This window comes from Pantherophis guttatus, chromosome 3, assembly GCF_059756535.1.
Source record: "Pantherophis guttatus breed Tessera chromosome 3, ASM5975653v1, whole genome shotgun sequence".
In the NCBI taxonomy this organism is placed as follows: Eukaryota; Metazoa; Chordata; class Lepidosauria; order Squamata; family Colubridae; genus Pantherophis; species Pantherophis guttatus.
This window is the reverse complement of record NC_142065.1, coordinates 96,665,946-96,690,905: the sequence shown is the minus strand read 5'-3', so window position 1 is coordinate 96,690,905 and position 24,960 is coordinate 96,665,946. Positions and strand designations below refer to the sequence as shown.

The 24,960-nt window shown below is 40.4% G+C and overlaps 1 long non-coding RNA gene across 2 annotated transcripts in view; it reads right to left on the bottom strand.

Annotated features, from left to right (window-relative positions):
* The window catches only part of LOC117661271 (uncharacterized), a 62,861-nt gene that overhangs the window by 13,004 nt on the left and 24,897 nt on the right, over positions 1 to 24,960 (bottom strand). For both annotated transcript variants that reach the window (XR_015733181.1, XR_009622187.2), the window contains exons 3-5: positions 20,192 to 20,283; positions 17,423 to 17,618; positions 12,869 to 12,923 (exon numbers count right to left, since the gene is read on the bottom strand). This is a non-coding gene — a long non-coding RNA (uncharacterized LOC117661271). The remainder of the gene's footprint in view (positions 1 to 12,868; positions 12,924 to 17,422; positions 17,619 to 20,191; positions 20,284 to 24,960) is intronic.

The window sequence follows — 24,960 nt, the reverse complement described above, 5'->3', positions numbered from 1 at the left end:
AAACCCTTAAAACCCCATCATCAGACCAGGTCAAGGGATTTGAAAAGCCAGGTTTTTAATTCCCGATGGAAGGTGCGAAGGTCGGGCGCTAGTCAGAGCTCCAAGGGGAGTTGATTCCAGAGGGTGGGCGCCCCAACCGAGAAGGCTCTACTCCTGGGGGCCGCCAGCTGCCATTGTCTAGCCGACGGCACCCTGAGTAAGCTCTCTCTATGGGTGCGAACCGGGCGATGGGATGTTGTTGCTGGCTGTAGGTGGTCCACCAAATATCCTGGTCCTAAGCCATGTAGGGCTTTATAGGTCAACACTAACACCTTGAATCTCACCTGGAGGGCAACCGGTAGCCAATGCAAACCGCTCAGGAGGGGTGTAACATGGGAGTGTCCGGATTCTCCCATCACAACCCGCATGGCTGAAGCCTCCAAGTGGTCCTCAAGGGCAGCCCCATGTAGAGAGCGTTGCAGTAGTCAATCCGTGAGGTGACCAGCGCATGAGTAACTGTGCGTAGGGCATCTCAGTCCAAGTAGGGATGCAACTGGCACACCAGACGTATCTGGGCGAATGCCACCCTGGTCACAGTCGTTATCTGGTCTTCTAAGCTCAACCATGAATCCAGAAGGACGCCCAAGTTGCGCACCCTGTCTACAGGGGGCAAAACCTCACCCCCTATAGTCAGCAATGGCACCTCTCCCCTGAACCGAGATGCCGGTACCCACAGCCACTCGGTCTTGGCCAGGTTGAGTTGCAATTTGTTTCTGCCCATCCAGACCCGTACCGCTTCCAGGCACCGGGCCATCACATCAAGGGCATCACTGGGTTGGTTTGGGGTGGAAATATAAAGCTGAATATCATCAGCATACTGATGATACCTCACCCCAAAATCATGGATGATCTCCCCTAGCGGTTTCATATAGATGTTGAACAGGAGAGGCGAGAGAACCGACCCCTGAGGCACCCCACAGGTGAGGGGCCTCAAGGCCGATCTCTGCCCCCCCGCCAACACCGCTTGCATTCGACCCAAGAGGTAGGAGGAGAACCACCGTAAAACAGTGCCTCCCACTATGACAAGTATGAACTGTATGTTATTTCAAAATAACTATGTTAGGACATGGAATGGATCTTTTTTTAAAAAAAAAAAAAATGCTAAGATGGAACAAACTGTAACTGTCATTGTAGGGAAGAATTTCTGTGATAAAAATGACTCCATTACTTAGAACCAGGGGTGAAATGCTCCCTGTTCCAACTGGATCGCACGATCCGGTAGCAATGGTGGTGGGTGGTTCGGAGAACCAGTAGCAAAAATTCCTGCACCCCACCCCATGCCCAGCTGAGCCGCGCGATCATCAGAGGCTTTTTTTTTTAACTTTTAAAAGCATTTTTTCTGCAACCTCTTTGGCCAAAGAGGTTGTAGGAAAAAAATGCTTTTAAAAGCCTCTGATGATCCCAGCAGAGTTGCCTGATCCTCAGAGGCTTTTAAAAGCATTTTTTTCTGCAACCTCTTAAGGTTGTAGAAAAAAATGCTTTTAAAAGTAAAAAAAAAAAAGGTGGCCACACCCACCCAGTCACATTAAACCCCCACCACCAAGCCACGCACAGAACCAGTAATAACAAATTTTACATTTCACCACTGCTTAGAATAGTGTTTTTGTTTCAGACAAAACCTGATGAACTGATGAACCATTTAAACAATGGTAAAAGGATCAGTTTAAAATTGTGTGATGGAAAAATCAACCATGAGGGAAATATAAATTGATACAAGATGCAAAGGAGAGGGGAGAATTGGGTCTACCTGATTTAAAATTGTATTTTGAAGCTTGCTGTTTGATTTGGATGAAAAAGTGGGTGCTGCTGAGAAACAGAAAGCTTTTGAAGTTAGAAGGACATAAGATTTTTTTTGGGGGGGGCATGGATATTTGTGGTATGAAAAGTCAAGGTTAGTTTGGGTTTTAAAAATTGTTATGTTAGATGTGCCATACTGAGAATATGGGATAGATACAAACCCAGGTTGTGCCTAAAAACACTTTGTAGCTCTCAGCACAAGAAACATTTTATAAATGAGAAATAATAGGCAACAATAATTGGCCAGAATGCTGCAAGAGGCAGCACCTAATTCACCTTCTCTTTAGCAGCATCTGCCAACTAGAACTAGGTACCCTCTAAGATCTGGATGGCTGTTGTTCAGAAGAGCCAAAAACATCTGGCTCTTCACCCAGGTCTTTGATGAGAGAGAGTGAGTCCCCTCGAAGCACTGAGTTTGTCATCTTTTATCTTAATCTATTACCTGTGATTGATTTAATTGTAATTTTCTTGATTGTTGTGAGCCACCCATGGTCATTGAGAATTGGGTGGTATATCAATTTTGTAAATCATTACTAATATTAAGTCCTCCTCTAGGGCTGTGTCAGAGGTACTAACAAAGATTGATAGACTGTTGGACAGACAGTTTTTAGAGACATCTGAAGAAATTGCCACTTCATTTATGCTCTGCTCCTATACAAAAGAGTCAAGCCCCATAGCAGCTGGGGACTCTACTTGTCTTTAATCTCTACATTATGGAATTGAGACTATTTGTGCCAGAAAGTAAATCTCCCTTTGTCTGGAATAGCTGTTTTGACTGCAAAGGGAAAAAAATGCATCTCGAGCCTGTGTGAAATATCAACCCCGGCCACGCCCACCCTGGCCACAGCCAGTCCAACCCTGGCCCTCCGAGGTCAAACACAACCCTGTTTGACACATTATGTTGAAATGTGAACAGTTGGAAAAATGTAATGAAACTTCATTTTTGTATATGATATACAAAACCCCCCAAAGGGTAAGAACGTACAGAAGAACCATTTTCATTTTCAAAACCTCAGACAGTTGCTTACAGGAGAGAGGCTAAGGTAGCTCAAGAAGCAATCACAATTTCAGGAGTTAAAAGGATCAGAATATTTATTCACCCACAGAATTGCCCTTGCTTGGATGATAGTGGGCCTAATAAGTTCATCACCATTTTGGGCTTACTATCAACTTTACAGAAACACAAAAGGAGATTTGAATCAATAGGAAAGATGCTCAGTCTAAGCCTATCTGCTTTCTTATGATCGATTGGTAAGCAACTGCATATAAAAGAAAGTAGCGCATGCATTTAACTTTGCTGAGAGGTTATAGTGACTAAGAAAGAATGTGAATGGACCATTGTTAAAATATGTTCCAAAATTCAATATAAAGGTAAAGATTCCCGTCGCACATATGTGCTAGTCGTTCCCAACTCTATGGGGCAGTGCTCATCTCTGTTTCAAAGCCAAAGAGCCAGCGCTGTCCAAAGATGTCTCCATGGTCATGTGACTGGCATGACTAAATGCCAAAGCTGCACAGAATACTGTTACCTTCCCACCAAAGGTGGTCCCTATTTTTCTAGGTGCTTTCGAACTGCTAGGTTGGCAGAAGCTGGGACAAGTAACGGGAGCTCACCCCGTTACGCAGCATTAGGGATTCAAACCGCTGAACTGCTGAGCTTTGAGCGACAAGCTCAGCATCTTAGCCACTGAGCCACCACATCCCTTTTAAAATGCAATATACTGCAACACATATTGTGATAACCCAAGAGATCTGACAGCATTTAGTTAAAAATCAATGCATATTACTTTGTTTCCTTTTAAAGTAGGAAAAATAGGCTGTTCTGGTCAAAAGGAATCATAATAATCATTAATTCTTGGCTATAGCAGCCATCAGATCTGAAAACTTGCTGTATATTTGTCATCTCTTTTATGTTCAGAACATTTATTCTGGCAGATGAAGAGCTGACTAAAATTCAAAAGCTTATCTCTACGCTTCTTACTGTTCCTCCTTCATACCCTCCTCCAAATAATCTCACCAACATTGTGTTTATCTTTTTCACCCGAAGCTAAATGTAGTGGCTAACACTTTTTTCTAGATTACATTTTACTTTAGCTTGTGCTACCCCCTCCTCCCTGCAGTCATCTGTGAAGGGACCAGGATGCCAAAAAGTTCAAAGTTATGAGTGTTTATTGGGGCTAATTGTATGAAGATTGCTTTTATGTTTTATCCATCCTGGGGCTCTTATTAGTGCATATCATTATGATTAGTTGCACAGTCAGCCAGCTGTTTAGCTTGGATTTGGCTCTGTTAACCATCCATCAATTCTTTCCCAAGGATCTGGGATAGGCAGATGTTGTTTGAGGTGTTAAAGGTATCGTCACAGGATGTAAGCTGTTCCAAGTAAAGCTGACTTTTGCAAATGACAGGTGGAGATTTTGTCAAGGTCGATGATGTTCAAGTAGTGTTCCAGATGTTGTGGCATTGCACCCAAGGCACCTATTTCTATTGGTACTACCCTTGCTTTATTTTGCCACAGGTGTTATACTCTATTTGTCGGCCTTGGTATTTTGAGACTTTCTTCAGGTCTTTCTCTTCTCTTTTGCTATCTCCAGGTGCTGCAACATCTACTATCCAGCTTCCCACCCCCACTTTCTTATCAATAATTATTCAGTTTGGAATGTTAAGCGGCAAATGCTTGTATGTTTGAATTCTAAAATCTCAGAGCACTTTAGCTTTTTTATTTTCTGTTACTTTGTTTGTTTTGCGGTGCCACCAGTTCATGCTTTCTGGCAAATGGTATTTCTTGCAGATATTCCAAAGCATCATTGTTGCTCCTTTGTCATGCTGAGGTTTGTACTTTGCAGCAGCAAACTGATGGTCCACTGTTTCTTTAGCTTCTTTGCAGGGTCGGCATTTGCTGTCTGTTGCTGTCTTCTCAATTCTGGCTTTGTATGCATTTGTTCTTAAGACTTACTCTTATGCAGCCACATCTCTTTCTTCAACTTTCCTGCTCTTAGCTGTTGCCAGGTCTTGTTGCTATCTGCTTTGCCCATTAAATCTTTTATATACTTGATCTTTAATATTTGCCTTATTATGTCTCTTTTTTGTTCTTCATTTTGTCTTTCTTGTAGGTCACTTTGGTCTTTTCAATATTCAGAAAGCCTTTATAATCTACTAATGTCTTCAGTGCATTTTCTTCACTATCTTTCAGATATTCTTCCAATGCCCTTTTTTCTTCTCAAACTGTTTGCAATATTACATGTCCATTGGTAAGTAGAGCCTGTCTACATTGCTACATGGATAAAGAGCATGATTCGTTGTCATTATTTTCCTGGTCTTCTTAGCCAGGACTTTTAGTTTTGTTTGATCGCAGTTCATTATTCCAGTATCTGATGATTAGAGTTGTTTAGGTATTAATTACTTTGATGTTATTTTTTTCTACTGAGTTTGGACATTAAAATCTTCTTTACTCTCATGATGTGTTAACTTCTAACCTTCTCAACTTCGGTGTGCTTAATGTTGTCAGCTTGAAGGATCCCCGTGTATTTGTGGTGATCCTCTTGGTATTATTTATGTAGGGCATTTTGATTCGTTCAGTTTTCACTATTTTTCCCCTGTTGATAGTGTGGGTGGCACATTTCTCCAGTGCACTGCAATAACTTGGCTGTATATGCACACAGTGTTGAGCAGTGAATTTACCTCAGATGGTGTTTTTCCATACAGCATCAGATCATTTATGTATTATTATTATTTTGAATGGTTTAACCAATTTTGAAACTATTCTGAACATCAGAATTACATTTTAGATAATTTTCATCATGATAATCCCTAATGACTAATATTTTCAGTTCTTATGATGTGTATTAAAAATGGCTGACCTTTGTTTTCTTATAGAGTCATTGGTGCTCTCTGAGCTTGGTTATTTTCATACAATAGTTCCCTGATTACGATCATGTTTAATACTTGTTGTTTATTTGGTGTTAATCCTGGTGTAGATTCCTATTTATCTTGGTGTTGATTGCTGGCAAGGAGGTATCATGATCTCTTTGATACATTTTTAGCTTTTTTATTGTCTTTGTTGAATGGTGTGTAAATGTGATTTATTTCTGTGTCCCTGTCTATGGCTGATTTCTCTGAATGCCAAAGTTCCAGGAATTCCTTAGTATTTTTGGATTTAGCTTGATCTATGATGCCCACAGTTTCTCAGTTGAAACTATGGTTAAGTCTGTCCATGTGCTGCAAAATTAAGGAGTTTAATTGTGTATTCTGTCTGTTAGTTGGTGTTCATGGATGCACTCTGCTAGTATTCTGTCTGTTTGTTCTGCAAAATGGCTATTACTGTCCTTACACAATATGTTGTACATGACTTTTGTTTCTTTTCTTTTAGGGCTGCTGGGTCTTTTGATTTATATAAGATATTTTGAAGGGCTTTAGTTGGTTTGTGTAGTATGGTGATGCCATGTGCTTGTGATTCTCTGTTGGTAGTTTCTGAGATGTTTTTGATGTTATCCTTGTTATCTATACATTTACAACTGCAGTGCACAATTCAATTATTCCCACCCACCTATCTTCCTCCTTATCTCTGCCCTTTTGGTAACCATGCACTATAGCATTTGCATCTGCTGTCTTTCCCTGCCCCCAGCCCCTAATTGACTTTCACCATCTTCTTCCTCTTGCTTTTGATGAGGTGATCCCAGCCAAGACAGTTGCTAGCCTCTCACAAGGCTTTCCCACGTTCTCATGTGGCCTCCAAATTTTTGTTGTGGTCCGCCAGCAGCCTGCAGAGCTGGCAGCAGAGTCAGACAGTGAGGAGGCTGGGGAGGAACATGGGCCAGTCCTGGAGTCTGGGGAAGGCCCAGACGAGGGCTCTGAGTCAGAGGCAGAGATGGGGCCAGGGCCATCTGGGAGTCATATGCGGACTCCAGAACCCCCAGAATCGGACAGCAGAGAGGCAGAGGAACAGGAGGAGTCTGTTCCTAGTGCATGCATGCATGAGCAGAGCTGCCAGAAGGCAAGAGCAACTAAAGCAAAAGGGATGACTTGGGAGTAAGGCCAGGAGATGATTGGCCCCTCCCATAAGGCTTAAAAGAGAAACAAAGGCACTTGGGCTTTTGCAGGAAAGCAACCTTGCTAACTCTGTTTCCAGTCGTCATCTATTGTTTGTTTCTGAACTTCGTGGGGCTTTGCCAAGTAAGGTCTTTGGCAGGGTGTCAAAGAAGATAAAGGTTGGTGATTATCCCAAAGGACTTCTTCCGAAGGGCTTGTTTTGCAACTAATTGGGACTCAGCTGGGAATGAACGTAATTCTCAGCTGTTACAATAAAATAGATTTGTCTGGGACTAAATGTGTATTGTAATGACTCAGTAAGCCTAGGTCACAACAATTTTGAACATGTGAGCATGAGGATGCTGCGAGGGCTGTAACTTCAAAGACCAGCTGTAACTTAACATTCATTCCATTGTAAATTTGATCAGTTGCTGAACAAATGGTCATTAAAGGAGGACTATCTCCATGCAGTACTTTTGCCATTGTTGCATGCTTTATTCAGGCATACATTTTTGGTACAAAATAGGGTAAACATTTTTCTTTGGTGGACCTCACTGTACTTTTTTTTTTTATTGAAAAAGTTTTTCAAATACAAATTTTTCCCCCTCCCCCCCACTCCCTAACCCCCTCCCTCTCCCCTCCCCCATGGCTTCTACAAGATGAAATCCAAATTAATATCACATTATATAATACTTTACCACCCTTTTACACCACCCCCTATGTGCTTAGCATTTCTTTCTAACATTATTATTATGTCCCCCATATACTATACATTTCAAAACAGCATACAGCTATAAAACTATATAATAGATCCTAATTTGGCATTTATTCTGCTCATAATCTACCCATTTCCTCCACCCCCACACATATATCTTTTAATTCAAATCTTTTAAGTATATTAATATCTAAACATAACATCCCTTTTCCTAAACTAAGCAATCAGTAACGTTACCTATCACCTTGTACCATATCAATTTTATTTCACCCACTTTCCTACAGGTCTACCATACATAATATATTTAATATCTTTATTCTTCTGCCCATATCACTAAAAGATAGTTCCATATATAAGTAAAACCCTCAAATGACTTTAAATTTGTATTCCATATAGTATCTTCTGTAATGTCTTTCAACTAGATTTGTTAATTCCATCGACCATGTTAGAGTAACATCAAGTCCTGCTTCCAACAGTATTTTCAGTATCTTCAATTACCATCTGCCCCCATCATTAATAAGTATTTCTGTATATAAAAAAAAACCCCAAGTGACTTTATATTTATATTCCATATGGTATCTTCTGTGATGTCTTTTGTCTAGATTATTAATTCCGACAACCACGTTAGGGTAACAGCCAGATCATCTGCATGCCCCAATTCCATAGTTCTTTTGCCTTATAGCTCAACATATACGTAATCCATTTTTCAGAGAGTCCAAAATAGAAAGTTCCAGTCCGCTCAATCACAGGCCATTTTCCACATCCCAAAAACACCAGCACTGCAGAGATCTCTTATTCTTCTCAAAATGGTATAAGTCTATAATTTGCCTCAGCTGTATTTTCATGTATCAGCTTCTATAAATCCCACTTATTTTATTTAATCGTCTCTTAAATAACTGGCATTAATCTGTTGGCTAAAAAAGAATTGTAGTTTAAAATTTTTTAGTTTTGTAGAACCTGCTTCTTCTTTTCTTAACTTGTTGTGGTTTAGATCTCCACCCTGGTTGCCTTTCTAGGACTTGTATATCAGCTGATTGAATTATATGCTGGTCTTTAACTTGATAAGACATCAAATCGAGATCCAAAGCCGCCTCTCTTGTATTTATAGGTGATCCAGCTATAGCCTCTGAAGGAGAATCCAAAAGCAGCTCATCCAAAAAGCCCTCTATAACTTGTCGTTTTTCCATTACCTCCATCTCCATCTGCTTGGCCTGGGTTTCAATCTCTTGTTCATTTTGCTTTTCTTTATCCCCCTCCTGTATTCCTGACACTGATGACATACGTGGAGATGTTGGGCCCATTTTAAAAACCTTGTAGTAAAATTCTTCTGCTTTTTCAACAGTGTTTAATTGATATCTTTCTCCTTGATATCTCAATATTATACCAACTGGAGCATCCCACCTAAATGGGATGTTTTGTTTCTTTAGCTCAGTCACCAAAAATCCAAAATCCTTTCTATCTTTTAACATCTTGGACGGCAGCTCTTTATATATCCAGATCTTCATTCCATTCATTTCTAGAGTGGAGTTAAAAGACTTTTGCACAATATCATTTCTTATTCCTTTATCAGTAAAATAAATCACCACATCTCTAGGCAATTGTCTTTGCTTTGCCACCCAAGAATTTACTCTGTAGGCCTTATCAATCTTACAGAGTACTTCTTCAATGCTGACCTTTAAGATCACAGCCAGAACTTCAGCAGACATCTTTCTCAAGTCTCTATTATTTTCCTGTATTCCTCTCATTCTGATCGCAAATTCCATGGATCTAAATTGCATCATTGTAACTTCATTTTCAATCCTTTGCTTTATATTATCTGCATTGTAAGTCTTGTGATCAGCTTCCTTCATTTTAGACTCTACTTCTGAGCTATTTTCTTGAATCATTGTCAAATCATTTTCAATTCTTTGTATTTTATTATCCAGATTATGAATCTTATAATCAGCTTCCTTCATTTTAGACTCTATTTCTAAATTGATATCTTTATCCATCTTTAGAATTATTTCTGAGAAGCTTTTCAAAGCTGTTATAATATATTGCTTCAGGTTATCATACTTTTGTTGAACCAACTCTTTAATTTCCTGTCTAAATTTTTCAAGATTCTGGTTCATAATCTCATCATGTCTTGCCATCTCCTCCACAACAAATTCCTTTAAATTTTTGAAACCATTCTTCTGCAACTGCAAGCTCAAGAATTGCTCTTGTGATTTATAAATGGGGAGCCCCCCCCACAGCTTGGTTGTCTGGCTTTGTCAGTTTTAACGCCATCCTGCCACACAAACAGACTCTTTTTAAAGAAAAAGTCTTCTCTCCACTCAGTATCAATATCAAGTCTCTAAGAAAGGAAGAAGCATGAAACAGAAATTTTTCTCTTCCCTTGTAGCCAGTGTTATTGCTTCAGATACTTTGTAGCAAGTTAAACCATTCAAACGGAAAGACTTTCACTTTCAGCTTTCTTCTCAAGCCTCAGCCAGCCACCATTTTAAACTTTTTTTCCCCTTTTCACTCGGTTTCTTCATTCTTAAAATCAATCATAGGGTTGTTACAAATACTTGCAATTTAGAGTCCCAAATCCGGATTTCATCCTGCTTATTCAAGCAATCTGTTAGTTTTCGCTGATTAGGTTGGTCACATTGTCTAGCTCTGCAAAGCGCAGAGTTCTCCCGAAGCCCAGAGCAGCGGCGAGCTGGATAGGGAGCCTCATCCTGCTTCCTCCCCAAGAGTAAAAAAAAAACTCTGGGGACTTCGCAGAGTCCTGCTCTCGCGAGCTGCTCTCGCCAGCTTACCTCACATTTCCTTAAGGAAATGGAGTTTTTTGAGCTGCCTCCCAGCTGTAAAGGCGGCTCTTTACGGGCGGCGGGGGTGGCGGTCCCAAAAGACCATCTAGCGACGACGGAAGCCAAACCGGAAGCCGACCTCACTGTATTTTTTGAGTGGGGCAGAAGAAAATGACTACTCCAAAGCTTGGGGGGAAAAAATAATTCTTCCTATTTTTTAAAAGGGGGTTGCATTTGCTAGGTACATTTGCATCTGTTTGATAGTTTTGCATTTGCATTTAAGCTTCTACTAAACCAGCAAAGGTACAGTATTTCTTCCATGCATGAGATGATGGGAGAAAATAGGTTTTCTTTTCACTTTTCAGTGAGCACAGTTAATTTTAAACACTGTACCAAGGCAATCAGGACTCTTGTCATAGATCTTGAAATACATCCATTGGGAGACTCAACTTTATTCTTAGAATGTTTTCAGTATTCCTTTTCCCTGTATTGTCTTGCTGATATCCACATTTCTGTCTTTCCTAAAATCCCCCTTTTTCCCCCACTGAAATCTGACAGAAGGGTTGCCTTTAAAGAAGTCTATATATGTAGCTGCATAGTGTCCTTCTTTCCTACCCTGCACACTTAGTCGATTAATCCATTAGGGTGATCAAATGGAAAGGAGAAAAGAGTGCTTGAACCTTGCAGAGTTCTGTCAGCTTCCAAATCTAAGCCGAAGTGATGTGCCCCAGAGGAATGTGAAAAAGTGAACCTGCTGAAATGCTCTATTCCCATCAAATGTCTTATCTTCTGTGTAATGCTCGCCATATGATTCAAGGGTACCTCAAGTTCATCAAGCAAAAGAACAAGTTGCTTCTTTGTGCAGAAGAACCCCAGGCAAACAAGGTGGAAATAGTTAGGAAGAATCTGATTGAGTTATTTAAAATCACTTCAAGGGCAAGTAATAAGCATTTATTCAGTGGCTGTTATGAATGCAAAATATGCCATACACCCTTGTCTCTCTGCCTGCCTATCTCTCTCTCTCTCCTTCTCTCTTCCTCCCTCTCTCTCTCTCTCCAGTATCTATCTATCTTGTTCATCATCACCAATATTTATCTATATACCGTGTTTCCCTGAAAATAAGACCCTGTCTTATATTTTTTTGAACCCTGAAATAAGCGCTTGGCCTTATTGTCATGCACTTAAAAGCTCGATTGGGCTTATTATCAGGGGGAGTCTTATTTTGGGGAAAACAGGGTACCTCTCTCTCTCTCTCTCTTTCCAGTATCTATCTATCTTGTTCATCATCACCAATATTTATCTATATACCGTGTTTCCCTGAAAATAAGATCCTGTCTTATATTTTTTTGAACCCTGAAATAAGCGCTTGGCCTTATTGCCATGCACTTAAAAGCTCGATTGGGCTTATTATCAGGGGAAGTCTTATTTTGGGGAAAACAGGGTACCCCCCCTCTCTCCTATCCTATCCTATCCTATCCTATCCTCATCATCACCATCTATGTCTGTCTGTCTGTCTGTCTATCATCTATCTAATCTACCTACCTACCTACACACACACACACACACACACACACAAACTCACACTCACACACCCTCCTTTTAACTGATTTGACAGGCAAATAGAATAGAAGGTAAATAGGAAGCTTGTGGGTTATGCAGTTATGAAGCTGGCAAAATGCTTTCCCAAGTATTGCTATGAATCTTTCTTTCTTCCTCACTGGGATGGATCTAGTCATTAGACCAGCCTTCAGCAACTGGAAACTTCCCAGATGTATTGGGATAACTCTTAGAATCCCCATTAGTCATATAAACTGGAAACTCTAGAAATTGCAGAATTCTGACTAGACAAAACTATCCTGGCCTGTGGAAGAAAGTTGTTTATGGCCCTATTTGCTCCCTAAATGAATTGGGGGGGAAAACCTTGAGGCATAATGTGAACCTTAATGAAGTCAATAATATTGTCAAGAAGGAACATAGTTTGCATTCAATTGATTGTCTTTCATGGTGATGGAAGTGAGGAAATAAGGATGACAATTGGCTTGATCCATGGAGCCAAATTTCCTTGAAGTAATATTTGTAGTTTATTATCTACAATCAAGATAATTGTCATTCATTCATTTATTCATTCATTCAATTATTTACCCTGCTGCAATCATAAGTAGAATCTTAGCAGCTTAATTTTTTTTTTTTTTTTGCAAATAATAAAAAAATAACTCCACATAAACCCCCAAACAGTTGCTGGCATCAACACTCAGACACCCTCCAGAAAAGCTCCATTTTTAGCTGTTTCCAAAAGGCAGATAATATTGAAACCCATCAAACCTCCCTCAGGAGCTATTCTAGTTTTTAACATGCTTATCTTTCAGGAGCCTGGCAACTGTGAATATGGATAATATGACATATAAGGCAGGAAGGACAGAGCCACTTTTGGGCTTGTAGCAATTGTGCAAATACTTAATTTTAATGATTTTGATTCTAGTGCGATTATGCATCTGTCCATCTGTCCTCTTACCTCAATATAGCTTTTCCATGAACAGACGTAGCATTAATGATTCACAGGAATCTTTCTGTGTTGCCAAGGAAAAAAATGTAACAGTTCTGAAGTATATGTTTTTTCCCCTTTCTGCTAAATATCAAAAGCATGCAAGTGTCAGTGTTTAAACATTTTTTTTTTATTTTCTTTCAGCATGATTTGTCAACATAGCCCTAAACCTTTGTTTTGTCCCTGCTTGTCTTGTTAAAATCTATGAAGTTAGGCTGCCTTCAGTACAGTGGATTGCAGTTTGTGCTGACTGGGACTAAGGAAAAAAAGATTGTAGAAAGATCAGACTAATTATTTCATACCATATTTATCTGAGAAGTGTAGTGGGTAAGGCCCAAACTAGAAGCCAGGAGTCTCTGAATTCTAGTCTACTTTAAATTTAATCTTTTTCATAACACCTAACAAAGCCAGCCAGCCTTCCTTCCTTCCTTCCTTCCTTCCTTCCTTCCTTCCTTCCTTCCTTCCTTCCTTCCTTCCTTCCTTCCTCCCTCCCTCCCTCCCTCCCTCCCTCCTAGTAAAGCTTCCCTTTCCCTTACTCCATCTCCCTCTAGTTTTGAGCGTTTCTTTTGGTTGTATTTCCAGAAGGAGAAAAGGCTACATATGTTCATTTATATGTTTGTATGCCAGTATGAGAGACAAATTATTAGCAGATGGGAAATCAATTAATTTTCTAAATTGAGTAGCTCTATTGTGTAGTGGGCTTCAGTAGGCAAGAACCAGACCAGCATAGCTGCAACAGTATTTATTAATTCAAAAAGGGAACTGAGGAACTGCAGGCAATTGCCTGTTATTTATATTCTAGGCCCGTGATGGCGAAACTATGACACGTGTGCCACAAGTGGCACAGGTAGCTATATCGGTGGGCACGTGAGCTTAGCTGTGGATGCACATGTGCGTGCTGGCCAGCTGATTTTCAGGCCTTCTGGGCCACCGGAAGTAGGGAAACAGGCTGTTTCCTGTCTCTGGAAGGCCTCGGGGTGGTGGTGGGGAAGGCCCATTTTTCTCTCTCCCCAGGCTCCAGAGCCTTTCTAGGAGCTTGGGGAAGGGAAAAAACGGCCTTCCCCACCCCCCGGAGGCTCTCTGGAGGCTGGAAATGGCCCATTTGCCAACTTCTGGTGGGACCAGAAGGCCTGTTTTTTGCTTTCCCCAGCCTCCAGAGCCTTTCTAGGAGCCTGGGGAGGGCAAAAACAGCCTTCCCCACCCCCCAGAAACAGTGGGGTGGGGAAGGCCATTTTCACCCTCCCTAGGCTCCTAGAAAGGCTCGGGAGGCTCGGGAGAGAGAAAAATGGGCCTACTGGGCCCATCGTGCCATCATGTGCCAGGAGCGGGGTAGGGACTGGGGGTTCCGTGTGCATGTGTGGGGGTGGGGCGCATAGAATTGTGGGTGTGGGCACGCGTGCACATGACCCCCCTCCCTCCCTTCCCCCCCCGCTCCTGGCATGCGATGGCAAAAAGATTAGCCATCACTGCTCTAGGCCCACAGGGCCTTAACCAATCATAGAACTAGAAAAAACCATGCCTAAATATAAATGTTTTAAATTTCCCTCCAAAACAGTTGGGGGTCATCTAAAGGTTAGTTTCATTTTACACAACTATATACATTCAATACATAACAAGCTCCTTCTATAGACAGCTAAGTTTTAATTGTTAGCTATTTATTATTTTTTGGGTCCAACCTCTCCTCTTTCTTGCAGTATGGCTTCTGAAAGTTTATATCTCTATATACGCACACTGAAATATATGAAATATTAATTACTTCAGTTCTGGAGTTCGCATAATGTCTGTTTCTTTCTTTACACTGAAATATATGCATACTTGTATACTAATGCCTTGCAGCGGGATGGGTGGGTGGCAAACAAATTCAATAAATAATAATAATAAATAGTACCCTCACATTTATTGATGGACAGAAAGAAGCGTCCTGGATTGGTTTGGCATTGACAATCCTAAATTAACCATAAAACAGATTCGTGGGGTATATATGTATATGTTCTGCCTAACTTTTCATTGGGGGGGGGAATTGTCTTATATTCACATGTGGGCTAAATGTTATAAAAATTGAAAATCAGTGTTAAGTGTGCATGAGCCATTACGTGCTTATGTCCATAGGTGTGCACACAGACCCTGTGATCCTGTGATCTGGTTTTCTTTCATATTGATCTGTTATGCGTTCAGGATGATTCTGATATCAAGCAGGATGCATACAAATAAATTCCACTTGTAAAATGCTATTTTTCATTGTACAAGAAAGTCTATGCATTACTTTCTCATTTACATTCCATGTCTCTCTCTCCTGCATCTATTATTATTAAAGGCTGTTTTAATCTTTTCAGTTTGGTCCTATTTTTCTTATTTATCACTATTTGAACTTCCATTTCACTATTGTTCCAATGTCCTCGTTACCTGACATCTAATCTTAGGCCTATTCTTATCTGTGCCAGCTTCAGTTGTATCTTAACCATATCCTGATACTAATCGCACATTGTACCCCCTACTTCTCCCCTGGGTCTCTTTCTTGTTGTATGCTGTGGTCAGCTAACTCAGCTCAGTTCCAATTGGTTTTTGGAACTGCTGTTGGCATTAGTTGACATCACACCACTGCCACATCTTGTATTGCTGGGTCTTGCTTCTTCTGACTTTGACTCTTCTGATTTTGACTTTGCAGTGATAAGTCTTTCAGTATTGCTTCTTCTAGCTTTAACTCTTTTGGATATTTGGTGCATCTGGTCCCTTCTGGCTTAACTTCTTTCTTGCACTTCGTGCTTCTCTCTCCCACTTACTTTTCTTTATCCCACATCAAGCTGTTGAGTCAGTGATGAAATTTTTAAAAAAATTACTACTGGTTCTGTGGGCGTGGTTTGGTGGGCGTGGCTTGGTGGTCATGTGAATGCCTGGGCATGGCCAACTCAATGTCACTCTCACTGAGTCACATGACAACCCCCCCCAGCCAAACCTACCCAGATTTTGTGGCTCCCGGTGTTTTCTATGGGAAATGGGTCATGTGACGAAGTGGGCATGGCTAACTTGATTGGTCTCACTCTTAGGAAATTTCTCCTTAGTCCAACTCACAATAAAATAGCACAATGAAATAGCACTGTTCCAATATTTAGAATAGAATAGAATAGAATAACAGAGTTGGAAAGGACCTTGGAGGTCTTCTAGTCCATCCCCCTACTTAGGCAGGAAACCCTACACCACTTCAGACAGATGATTATTCAATCTCTTCTTAAAAACTTTCAGTGTTGGAGCATTTACAACTTCTGGAGGCAAGTTGTTCCACTGATTAATTGTTCTGGCAGGAAATTTGAGGGGCTCCTACAAAAATGAGGGACTTAATGTATTTTTCAAAGCACCAAAAGGCACAACAAGAAACAATGGATGGAAACTAACCAAAGAGAGAAGGAGCCTAGGACTAAAGAGAAATTTCCTAAGGGTGAGATTAATGAACCAATGGAATAACTTACCATCACTAGAGGCTTTCAAAAAGAGTGAGGGAAGTACACCCCAAAAGGACAGTGCCAGGAACCACTAAAATAATGCAGAAAACTTAAAACAGCCATTCCCCTTTTTTTAAAAAAAGTTAAGCCCAAAGCAAACGCAGCAGCTGAGAGGTAAACTAAGAGCAGCTGCTCAGGCTAATTGAAAGCCTGGGCATGCTGCCAAAAGCCATTAACCCTTCCAACTCTATTATTCTATGTTCTCTATGTTCTAAATTGGGTGCTTCACAGCAGAAGCAATACAGCTGGCTGGATCACATGCATTAAATTCACGGCCTATATGATCAAGTTGCATCATTGTCCCCTCCTGTATCTTTTCCCCAAAATAGAAACAAGAAGTAGCCAACACTGCAGCAGTTATAAAAGGTCTTGGGAAACTCCAGGGATTATCAGATGATCACAGAAGTGTTACTTAATACTCTTTATAATGAAAATGTTTGTAATCTTGTCCTTCTTGAAGGGAAGAGGTTAATCCCATCCCTAGATGGGTGAGTGATGGGTTTCCCTGTCCTAATCCCGTCAGTTTCTGTTGTTTATTGACTTGATTCAGCGTGAATCGGCTGCATTCCAGCTGCAACTGTTAAGTGGAGCTATTAACTGAAGAGAGAGAGAAGAAAAAAACCTCTCTTGCACTTTGTTTTTAACTGGTTTTCCGAACTGCCTAAGCAATTTATTAATGGTTCGGGCGAACTGGTGAGAACTGGCTGAATTTCACCTGTGTGTTGAGCCCTGATGCCTCTTTATCTCTGAGATAGCTCCTGGTGCAACTGCTACTATGCATGGATATACACTAGGTTCTAGCTGACTAGAGTTGTACTATCATCATCAAAGCCTTTCAGATACCTCTTGAAGCTCTTCTGTTAAGCTTCCAAAATCTTCCTTATTCCAAAAATAGAGGGATTTTCTTTTCCCTTTCTCTTTCTTTTTCTTTGGACTTGGCTCTCCCTCAGACCAGAATCCACCATGGCTAGATTTTCTGCTGAGCTGGGAAACATTTTCTGCTTGGACTTTCATTAGCTGTACTTACAACTTGACCGCAGCTGTTGTCTTTTCCTTTTGCAAACTTTGACTGTGTTTGCTGTAGCTAACTGAATAACAGAGTTGGAAGGGACCTTGGAGCCCAACCTCCTGCTTAAACTAAGTTCCTCTGGATTCTCTTCTTCAGTTGCCCTTTCCTTCCTCTTCTCGTCTTCTATGGCTCCCCAACCTTTTTGTCACCAGTTCTGTGGAAGACAATTTTTCCGCAAAATGGGGGTCGGGGTGGGTGGGGAGGAGAAGCACGCAACTAGATCTCACATATGCACAGTTTTGCTCACCCACTGCTCACCTCTAACTTTGTGGCCTAGTTTCTAACAGGCCACAGAATGGTACTGGAATGCAGCCCAATGGTTGGAGATCCTTCTTCTATGGAATTCTTCAGCAAAGCACTAGTTTACATAGCACAAACATTTGAACACAGATATGCTGCAATCCCTCCCTCCCTTCCTTTCTTCCCTCCCTCCCATTTTGTTTTTCTCTCTTCTGGCATTTTGAAATTCAGTCTATTTTAAACAGCTGCATGCCTTTTAAAAGGAATAGTTCCCTTTTTCTTGTGTTCTTTTTTCTTATGTGGGGCCCTTCTTAAGTTTTTAGTGGAATAGAAATGAGGCAAAACTATATGACATTTGGTTTCCTTCACAACCATCCTCTGACCTGATCATAGTTTAGAATCCTCAGAGAAACAGGGAAAGGTAACTGTATAAATTATAATTCTATGCCTTTTGTCACATAAAATGCTTTACAGAAAAATGCTTTGTTATTCCTCATCCCCATGCATACCATATTATCTGATCCTGAAATGGCCATGGAGCTAGATTGTGAAGCTTGCTATTTGGTGTTCAGCCTCAGCCTCAAACTCTTCTTACTTTACAACAAAGAATAAAAAGGTGCTACTATGCATGCTAAGTATACTTTTGGCTAAACATATTGTATAAATAGAGCCCTGGAAATAACAAAGGTATTTTACCATCTTATTCTACCTTGTTAATTGCCGTGGACAATTACTTGAGGTGAGTTTAGGTTGTAGATCAATTATTATGTTTTGTGTTGTATTTTTAAATCACTTATGATTCGGCATTCATTTTGCAAGGGTCTCCACTATATCCTTGAGGTTCAACATGCTTGATCTGTGTCCAAAGCAGATTTGACAGCAGAGATAGGCAGATGACAAATAATGGTTCAAGTTTGATATTTCAGTTTCCTTTCCAGATTTGACAATGCTTATCAAACAATTATAACCGATCTATAAAGATGATAGTTGGCACATCTGTCAAGTCAGATATTACTCTCTATATTTTGTTCATCAAATTCTATTTAGGGAATCTTCCCCAAATAGAAGAGCCATATTGTTTGTTGGTATAGAATCGAGCAAGAGACAATTTGCCTATTCATATTTAAAAAAAAAAATATCGTAAGCCGCTGGACACATGTGCTGATAATGGCAGTGGAAGAAAAATTGAATTCTGATTGTCAAAGGGTAATGATGAATGTGAATTTACATAACAAAAGCATCAAACAAACTGCTTCTAGCAATTAGAGAACAGCTTGATGCAAGAGACTGAGATTTGAAAGACTGCACCCTTTCAAAGTACACATGCTAATGCAGTATAGAAATGAGGAGAGCTTTCTTCACTAACAAGTGGAGTCGCCTTTGAATAAGTACTAATGGCAAAAGAGGAATTCATTAGGTTGGAGAAGAGACTGAATGCTATTTAGCTATCCATCCTCAATTCCTTTTACCAAAGTTCAAAAGGAATGGATTAAAATTTGCAGGTGGGTGCAGCAGGGTTAGGCAGTAATATTTATTCCCCCCCCCTTTTATTCATTGCTGGTGCTGTAGTGTATATATAAAGCTAGTTTTATACATCCTCCTTTATACAGCCCTACTATATAGGCTTCGTTGGCTAGAAATGAGGTGACATAAAAGTACAATAGGAAGTACAATGGTGACTTGAACCAGTGGTGGATTTCAAAAAGTTTTACTATTGGTTCTGTGGGTGTAGTTTGGTAGGCGTGGCATGGCTTGGTGGATGTGGCAGGGGAAGGATACTGTAAAATCTCTATTCCCACCCCACTCTGGGGGAAGGATACTGCAAAATCCCCATTTCCTCCCGATCAGCTGGGACTTGGGAGGCAGAGAATAAATGGGGGCGGGGCCAGTCAGAATTTTTACTACCGGTTCTCCGAACTACTCAAAATTTTCGCTACCAGTTCTCCAGAACTGGTCAGAACCTGCTGAAACCCACCTCTGACTTGAATATGCAATTTGGCTCAGTGATTTTGCTTAACTGTCCTCCAGCACGTTTGGGGACTGATGAATCACCAGTAAAATCCTTTTCGAATGGGATGGATTCTTCAATTAAGGAAAAGGCTGGTCCCCCCCCCCATCCAGAGCGTGTATAGCAGAATTGGTTTGGAGACTTCTGCCAAATTATTTTTCTGCCTCCTTAGTCTATTAGCCATGAGCTAATGCAGAAAAGTAGCTGTCAGCGGCTGGCAGATCCTGCAGGTACCCAACTGAGCAGAAGTGTTTGATGAGCTTGTTAAAATTTCAGACTGTTATTCTAAATGAGCATACACATACTGCACTCTTTAAACTGGCTTAATAGCCACTTGAGAGAACCTTGGCAACTATAGCTGAGTGAAGGGAATTAGGGACTTCTGAATGGAAATTCTCGACCCCCATACTCAGTCTGGAATTCCTTGGATTCTTTGGAGGCAGATCTGGCAATTAAAAACTAGTACAAATCCAACATACCTTTATGATTCAAACACAACTTTTGTGCAGCTTGGTTCCCTCTATAGCTTTTTGAACAGCCTCGGTGTGCAAATCAAAGCCAGACTCAGTATCTAGGGTAACCAAATACAATGGATGTCTATATCTTTCATTGGAAAAGTGGGGATTTCAGCTACTGATTTCTTAATTCCTCCACTGCAGGAATGCTTTTCGTTGGTACAATTGCTAACATACAGATGCCTTATGTGCTCTTCCATTGCTAGCCTGCCCTTTTGATAGTATATTATATAGAATATTTGGTTCCTAATCAACCTGGGTTCCATGAATACCATTCAGATATAAATATCTATTTTAAAAACTCCACATTCTATTTGCAAAGGGAACAGTCCTTGCATCTGTAAATTCAAAGCAAATTTGCTAGGTGTGAGCCAGGGAGATTTTTTTTTTTTTACTTTTTTTGCAGGAAAGGAAGAATAAACTTTTTCATCTAAAGCTGAATTTTGTTTCTCTGAAGTTTTAACATGCAGGAGAATAACCAAACACTTAGCAGGCCATTCACTGCAGATAATTGTCTTTCTTTTAAGCAGGCTTTAAATATTAAATGCACTCTGATATATTTAGGAGTTCTGCCTGCAGAGTCTCAAACAATAATTGGATGCTGCTTAGAAAGTGAATTTGTAATGCTGGCTGTTCAATGTTTCACTGGCAACAATAATTTCCCAAATGGAAGATGGCAAAAATGTAGGCTGTGGAAAAGAAAGGAATGCAGACAAGGTAGACATTTATATGCTTTGTTGAATTATCAATTTTTCATTGTCTCTTTGGGGAGAAGGGGGAGGGAAACATAAGTTTTTAAACCCGTGCAGAGCTAGTTCATAATACATTTCTACAATCAACAACATTTTCCACCACAAGAAGTGGCAGCATCAAGACAGCGGGCATGTCTCTTGCTGAAGACTGAAGAACTTTGTCTGAAGAGATTAATTGATACGAAAGTGCAGTCTTTGAGCTGTTCCCAATGCAAAAGTTCACTTGAGGTTTCTCAGGTATTCGTGCATATATAATATGTACTGATGACATCAGGCAATAGGCATTCAATCTGCCCTTCAATTGTTACTCTCAACCTGACCTCTGAGGGGACACTTGTCTTTAGTGCAGAATCTCGTGTACAGTAGTCCTCGACTTACAACAGTTCATTTAGTGACCGTTGGCAGTTACAACACCACTGAAAAAAGTGACTTACGACCATTTTTCACACTTATGACCGCTGCAGCATTCTCACAGTCATGTGATCAAAATTCAGACGCTTAGCAACTGACTCATATTTATGATGGTTGCAGTGTCCCCAAGTCATGTCATCACTTTTTCCAACCTTCTGACAATCAATGGGGAAGCCAGATTTAGTTAACAAATACGTTACTAATTTGACAACTGCAGCAATTCCCTTAACGACTGTGGCAAGAAAGGTCATAGAATGGGGCAAGACTTACTTAACTGTCTCACTTAGCAACATACATTTTGGGCTGAACTGTGATCATAAGTCGAGGACTACCTCATCAGTTGAGATTCTTCACAAAGTTTAAACTGAGAAACTGGGCAGTCCTTTGTGATTGCAACAAAATGATGTGAGAAGAATGAAGCCAGCATGATTGCTCATTCTTGCTTCTTTTCTTTGCATAAAATGCCCAACAATGTTTTCAGCAGTGTAGTGATCAATATATATATATTTTTGGTAGTCTGATATTCCAAGTCTACAATGTGCACAAGTTATTTATTATGATGGTGATGACATTTTTAAGTGCACAATGATTGCTAGCTTTTCTGAGGCAGACCTGCACATAGCCATTATGTGCATTAAAACATTATGATTACAGAGTGCTGAGTGGACTCTGTTATATTATGGACACATGCCAAAATATTTACCCTATGGGCAATACCTTAATGTTTCTGGGCATTTGAGCTATGGGGAAATATAAGAAACTGGAAATGTTATGCAAAAGTTAACTATGTGTAATCCTTTTTATTTTTTTTTAAGAACACATATAAGACAATTCTGTTACATGCATGTTTTTTTTTCAGAAGATTCACCATGTACAATTATTTTATCAAAAATAATTACAAATATAAAGATTAGGAAAATGGTAGGATCAAGCTTAAGTGCCATCCCCCCACCCCCGTTTGTTTGTTCAATGATGAATCTACCTTGAATTGGGCTTTACTGCTTGTGAGCTTATAGACAAATCCATGGAATTTTCTTAACAAAACTATGAAAGACATTTGCCATTTATTTATTTATTTAATTTTTTTTTCCAGATTTCTAATTTAGCATAGTGTTCTGGTGGATTGATGGAGTGTTTTCTGGTGGAAATTACTGGCTGGGGAATTCTGAAAGTTGAAGTCCACTAAGCTTAAAGTTGTCAAGGTTGAGAAACACTGTGATGGATTGTAATCAAATGCTAACTAGGTATTGGAGAGAGGCTGGCAGAATTGGGGGAAGTGTCAAGTGGGGAATTAGTCTGGAATCCATACATGGGCACAAAACCTCCTCAAATGCTATTGAACCTTATCCAGTTCTACCCAGGTGCAAACAGTCTCCAAAGATTCCTGTGCATAGGCTTGAACTATAAATCATCTAACTGAAATCTTCACAGATGAAGCTGGTTGTTCTCAAATGCACTAGATCTAATCTTGCTCTAATAAGCTTTCATCATGCAATTGATTAACGTGGTCCTTCATGAGCATCTGTATAAGAGGGTTCTCATTTACTTTGATGACATTCTCATCTACACTGAAACCCTGGATGAACATGTGAAATTGGTTTAGCAAATGTTAAAGAAACTATTGGCAGCCAAGCTATATGACAAACTGTCAAAATGTGAATTCCACAAAACTGCTTTAGACTACCTTGGCTACTGCATATCTAATTAGGGAGTAGAAATGGACCTGGGGAAAGTGAAAGTAGTCTTAGACTGGCAAACCCCATGCACCAGAATTTTTTACCACCAATTTATCCCCTCATTTGCAGAAATTGCCCTTCCCATTACTGAGCTGCTAAAAACTGGGGCTGGCCCTACAAAACTGAGGCCAGGGAAACCCCTAAATTGGACATTAGAATGCCAATGAGCATTTGAATGCTTAAAAAGGCATTTCATGAAAGAACAGGTACTAAAGCACCTGGACCCAGAGCAACCTTTTGTAGTCCAAGCCAATGCCAACAGCATAGCAGTGGTGGCAGTCCTCTTGCAAAGAAATGCCAATGGAAACCTACACTCCTGCACTTACACTTCTAAAAGGCTCACTGAGACCAAGAGATGATGGGACATCTGGGAAAAGGAAGCGTACGCAGTACACTGGGCACTGCTCACACGGAGACAATTCTTGGAAGGCAGTCAACAACCTTTTGAAGTTTGGACCTATCACAAAAATTTAGAGGCACTAAAAACCCCAGGAGACTATCCCCCAAACAGGTCTGGTGGGCGCAATACTTCAAGCGGTTCAACTTCGAATACATTCCACAGGGGAAAAAAACCTCCTGGCACTTTGTCAAGAAAGCCACAATTCAACAGCAAGAGAGAGGAGTAATTCATGCCAAAGTTCCTCCTTCCCAATTAGTGTCACAAGCAAAAAGGCACACCCCAAAGACAAAAAGGCAATGATCAAAAGATTGAAAGATGAGCTCTCAATGGACCCATGGTACCAAAACAACAAGGACATTTTAACTCAAAAAGATGGAATAGCTTGGAAAAGGTCAAAACTATACATTCCCCACACTCTGCGAATCCAGGTCCTGCAAAGGAGCCATGATTCTAAACAAGGAGGACATTTTGGCTACTTAAAAACATTACACTTAGCCAGAAAACAGTTCTGGTGGCCAAAGTTGAAAAAAGACATTGAGGACTATGTAAAGAGCTGTGCCACTTGTGCAACAATGAAGACGAGACCTGGGAAGCCTCCAGGACTTCTCCAGCCAGTGGCAGAACCATCTTGACCTTGGGAGGAGATAGGGATGGACTGTATAGTAGAGCTTCTGGAGAGTGGTGGGAACACAGTCATTTGGACCGTGATTGACTTATTCTCCAAACAAGCCCATTTTATAGCCTGCAATGGTCTCCCCTCAGTGAGGAAATTAGCTAGACTGTTTGTTAAGCACATCTATCAGCTACATGGGGTTCCTCATAGGATTATATCAGACAGGGTTGTCCAATTCATGGCTACGTTCTGGCGAGAGTTTATAGAAACCTTGGGTCATCCCAAGGCTTAAGTTCTGCATTCCATCTGAGCACGAATGGGGCGGCGGAATGTAAGAACACAATGATTGGGCAGTATTTGAGATGTTATGTAAATTACCAGCAATCAAATTGGGCAGAGCTCTTACCGTTCGCAGACGTGGCTTACAACAATGCAGTGCACCGTAGTACGAGGTTAACTCCATTTCAAATTAGCACTGGGATGGAATTTGTCCCTATGCCGGAGTTACCTACAGAACCCCCCTCATCCATGTCAGTAAATGAATGGATGGACTTGTTGAAAGAATACTGGGAAAATAACAAGCAAGCTTTATTTATTTATTATTTATTTATTTATTATTTAATTTTCTATACCGCCTTTCTCCAGAATAGGACTCAGGGCGGTGAACAGCCAGAGTAAAAAAACAATACATACAAAATTTAAAAACAATTTAAAATAATTAAATATTATTGGCCGTAAATTAAAATAACCCAATTTAAAATCAATTTAAAATTAACTCAAGCCAGCCCCGTTAGTTGAAATAAATGGGTTTTCAGGGCCCG